The sequence below is a fragment of the Podarcis pityusensis genome (assembly GCF_964106645.2).
Source record: "Podarcis pityusensis genome assembly, chromosome: 9".
NCBI lineage: Eukaryota > Metazoa > Chordata > Lepidosauria > Squamata > Lacertidae > Podarcis > Podarcis pityusensis.
In genome coordinates, this window is record NC_138034.1 from 32,447,623 (window position 1) to 32,452,867 (window position 5,245).

Here is a 5,245-nt window from a genome sequence, read left to right on the forward strand (position 1 = left end):
CTAAAATTTAAAACATGCATATAAAAATATTGGATTAAAACCAATTAAAGGCATTGAAGTCCCACCCTCTTTATTGGCTTACCCTTAACAATCTAAAGCTACTCAAAATAGTTAAAGTACTTCTGAAAGACACCAAGACTAAACCTTTGGTAAGTGTCCAGAAAAGAAAAAAATCAGAGTAAAGGAATAGCCAAAAAAACCAAACCAAACAAAAACCACACCAAGTTCTCTGAACCTTGCAGGTATACAGCAAGAGGATGCTTTGGGTTGTTCTTGAGATTATCACAAACACGCTAGAGAAAAGGTCACAGATTTAATGGGAAACATGCAAAAGGTTCCAGATTCAATCCCAGGCATTGCCAGATTGGCTGTTGACATCCGTCTGTCTTGGGAAACAATGGAGGAGTGTGCCTTTGGGGGTGAAGTCAAACTGTTGGGAGTTGTAGCGCCTGCTGTGGCTGTAGAGACCGATATGGGAGAGACATGTTTTGTTGCAGCCAGGACAGATGAAGGTGTCTGGCTGGGCCGCTGCAGATGCACCACGGCGTTTTTTCTTCCCATCGACCCTCCCAGTGATCATTCTTCCTCTGGTCACTGCTGTGGATACACAACCTGTCTGTCCGTCTGTCTCCAAGCCCTGCGGTCATCTGCAAGGGAATCCCACATGGAGGGTTGATGTTGCCAGCCTTCATGTCATGTTTGCAGACATCTTTGTAACACAGAGTTGGTCTGCCAATGGGCTTAGTGCCTGAAGCTAGCTCCCAGTAGAGTACGTCCTTTGGGATCCTGAAATCTTCCATTCCATTCCATTCCATTCTCAGTTTGGGCTGAGAATACCCTGGAGAACCACCAACAGTCAGACTGTACTGATGAGCTACATGGACCATTTGTCTGACTTGCAGTGCTTCCCCACCCAGGGGGTACTCAAGGGTACACCGTACCGACGCCTCCTTTTTTTGTTACTGTTAAAAAGTGTGGCACTTACTATAACCATAGTGAGTACCAGCACCTATTTTTCTAGAAAAAAAGCACTGCTGACTTGATATAAACTCCTCCGTTATGTTGGACCCATAACATTAAGGGTTTTGTAGATTCAAAGGTGCCCCTAAGGTACAGGAAGCGCTCAGGGCCAGCCTGCCCATGAGCTGCGGTGAGGCAGTCACCTCAGGCAGCAGATTGGGGGACAGTTGTGAGGGGTGGCAGATACGGGTCCCTGGAATCACATCACACCACTTGCCACCTCTTTCTCCTTTGCCTGCTCTTCTCTGACTTCCTTTTGGTGGTGGCGGTGGAGTAAGCTTTGGCAGAAGGATTCAGATTCATCAGGGCAGCTTCATTGGGTAGTGACATCTTTTTGTTTTGCTTCAAACACCAGAACTTCGTGGGCTGTCCCTGAAGTGTTGACGCATGGTCAAATGATGCCAGTTCCCCCAATATTATCAGCTGTCTGCTGAAACCCAGCATTTGCAGAAACCGCATAGGAAACATTCTAGTGACATATAGCGATGAGCCATAACCACAGATATCTTTCTGTAAAGAGCACCGAAGAATACAGAAGATGTCCTGTCCAGGGCCTGAAGCCATATCGTAAAAGCATTGCAGTCAATAACACTAAATGACACGTTTCGTCATCAGTCTCTGGAAAAGAGATTGGCCAGGAAAAGAAACAGTCTAACTTGCTCCTGTGGCTTAACAGCTTGATATGCCAAACTCGGCAGATGAAGCTTTACATAGCATGGAGATAAACAACATCACCTGACAATATCTGCACATCAAGCTGCTGCTAAAGGAACAGCCAGAGGTGTTCACTGAAAAACTGGTGATCTTACTCTAGAAGCAGCAATACTTTTTCATTCATCTCTGGCAGAGCACTGTCAGCCAAAATGAAAATTTCAGTCCTAGTAAAGAACGTAGGCAACATCCAAGTTATACCTGAAGCGTTAAAACAGCTGCCTTTTCAACCTCCTTCCCTAAAGAGAGATCAGAAGCTACCTGTAACTGACTGCTCAGAGACTGAATGTACTGTATGTATACTTTTAAAAAAGCAGTTAAATGTTATCTTAAAAGGGGCGACAACAGCATGATACAAAACATTCTAATCCAAAATTGTACAGTTCAGAATTCATGTTTGCTGTATACCCTGGAATAAAGATAGAAAAAGTATTTTCATCATTTGCTTCGGAGTAAATAGGCACTGATTGTAGGTATTACAAAAGACAGAAATGAAAATTCCTTCGCAATATCAGAAGGGCATTGCTGCTTGCATCACATTACAAAATCCATTAAACCACACAGTTTCTGACGCAGTGTGCCTTCTTCCACAAAGGTCAATTGGATTATAGAGCACAATTTAGTTGGGCTCAGCTGGTTTCCTGGCACCATGGATATCAATGTGATGCCATAGTTACAACTGGGTTAAGTTCAATTCCAAGTGTCAACTATTTGCCATCATCAAATGGTTTTAAACAACGTGATGTTATGTGAGATAACATCACTGATCATAAGGGTGTAAATACACCTGGGTTTTTTATTGCCTTTATTATTCTCAGACTAGTTTTATGATGCTCTTTGTTCTTTTATTTCCAAACTGATTATACATAATAAAACTGAAACTCTCCAATAAAGTCATTGGCTTTACCAGCTTCAGAGCAAGTCATGATATTAAACCAACTTCAAAATGTGGCCTGTTCTGAACCTGGCAACCAGTTTTGCATTGCAGACAAAACTGGAAATGATTTAATTAGAGCAGGAATAAAGAACCTTCGATCAGCCAGATGTTGTTGTTGTACAACTCCCAACAACCCCAGCCAAAACAGGACCAAAGCTCATGGGAAATGGAATCAAACAACATCTGGGGGACCACAGCTTCCCCATCCCTAAATTAGAGGCTTCCTGGTTTGGTTGCTTATGCTGTGAAGGGAGAAGCATAGGTGTGTGAGTGTGAATATTCATACCTCATATTTCTCATTCATATATCATATTTTAAGTCAATATATGATAATCAAGAACTGAACTACCCTATTTTTAAGATTTCAATTGAGTTCTGTTATTTGCATTCCAGAGCAGATTCACCTGATCTACATCTCCTTGGGCAGATGTGTACAGAATCAGACCCACTCTAGAATACGAATCTCACCCAATTTTCATTTTATTTAATTGGAAATAAATCCAGATTTTATTAAAAGACACAAAAAAAATCTTGTGTCATACTAAAAACATTACAGCTAAAAGTAGTTTACAAAAATATTGCTACCAGAAACATTCTTTGGAGCTTTAACAAGAGTCTTGGAAATATATTGTAGAAATAATCCTGGAAAGCTGCTCCATCATTCACCTTTCCAAAGTTATACAATTATCTATAGTAGAGGGATGCAAAGCTACTTTTGAGATTAAAAATGATTCAGGAATCTAGAGTTGTGAATAGTCCACATAACAGATGAAGCGATGTTCTAGCTAAAAATAATAATTGCATTCACTTTGGCATTATTCATAATTGCTAAAATAGTCATGTAGCTGTCCTTTCAAGTAGTCCTCACAATGCAACCCAAGAAGAAATTATTTACAGCTGTAGAAAGTGTGTTCCAAGTGGTGGAAAGTCATTTTTTATGCTTTATAATTGCCACCTTGTAGATTATAGCCAAACACAGTGTTGTCAACCTACATTTTCTGACTGCTTGTGAGGGAAAAAACGTGATGGGTTGCAAACTTGATCACAAATAGTACAAGAGTGATAAAACTAGGGCTGCTACTTTAATTATGTTATGGCCATGAAAACGAGGAATACTGGCTATACTAATAGAGTTTTAAAAATGAATTTGTCATCCACACTGTGGAATGATTTCCCTGTGGAAATCAGGTGAGCTCTGACTGTGGGACTTTTCCACTGATGACTGAAAGCTTATCTGCTTATCTGCTTACCTAGGAATTCCCCTGACTGGTTCTCAGCATTCCTGGTTACTGAGATTGGTATTTTAACTTTATTGAGGTAGTTTTATTGTGGTATTTGTTGTTGTTGTTTTGTTGGTGAATCACCTCAGTATTTCTTTTCAAAATGAAAGGAGATGTAGAAGATTTTAGTAAACTAAAAAATAAAAGAGAGCCACAAGTAGGTAAAATATTTTTGCAGGAACACCTCAAAGCTATGAGGTGATGGACATTCCTATTCTGACTGGCCTCTTATTTCCTTGTTTTGATCGCACAGTTCTGCTTTTACAGAATAGGAATGAAGGGGGTGAAGGTCAAAAATAATGTGGCAATGAAGATTCTTTAAAGAAGTTCACTCAAGGAGTTATGCATTGTTTGTTTGTTTGTTCCAAGAACCATACTGGAAGTATTTGCCATCGTATATTAAGTACAAGGGCACAGAAAGTTTCTGAAAGCTGACATTCTGAACTACCTAAAAAGCTAGGGCTTTCATGGTAGGTCCATCAAGTACCAGTTACCTACTCTAGATTTTATGTACGCCTGGTTTTATTATCATTATTAATTAGTATTATTTATAATTTTATATCACCATCAGTGTGTCTGGCACTTTAAAAGTTCTTGTGTTGAGAGGGTTGCAATCTATGGGCCTTTCCTCACTTACCATTTAGTTGGTGTTTCATCCAACATTTTAAAGAGTGAATTTAGCCCACATCGCACTATTATTACAGAATGGCTGTGGGGGTTTTCCTTTCCACACTAATGGTGGATGGTTTCTGAATGGAGACAAGTTCCAAGGCTGCAGTCACACTCCTATTGCACCCTTGTGTTCCTCCAGGCAGACAATGTGTGAATTATGAGTATCTGCATGAGGACAGCTCTTTCATAGATTTTTTTTGGGGGGGGGGGGTTATTTAATTCCTAGTATTTCGTTGGAGAATAGGAGATCAGAAGAGGAACTGTGTGTTTGCCTGAGCTACGGCCAACTCGGTTACTGTGATGACATTTTGTCTGTGGATAACAATCACTAGGATGGGCAGTACTTTGACACAGTACCATTACCTCTGTCTGCCACATCTTTGCTCTGAAATGTGCTTGCAAACTGACAGCCGGGATCAGTCAGGGGGAAGTGGCATAAAACAGATGTCTCACAAACCACACCCACCCTGCACACAGAAACCAGGACGATGCTTCTACACAAGCCACACAAATTAAAACACTGAGGATCCATGCTGTATCTTTCACAGGAGTCAGATTTTTTTTTTTTTTTTTTTTTTTTTTGCAGTATAAGAGAAAGTACATTTTTTATTGTTCCTGAGTACTG

At 40.4% G+C, this 5,245-nt stretch overlaps 1 protein-coding gene across 3 annotated transcripts in view; it reads right to left on the reverse strand.

Moving 5' to 3' along the window:
* PALLD (palladin, cytoskeletal associated protein) overlaps positions 1–5,245 on the reverse strand; it is a 224,701-nt gene that overhangs the window by 71,542 nt on the left and 147,914 nt on the right. The gene's annotated exons all lie outside the window — the stretch shown is intronic.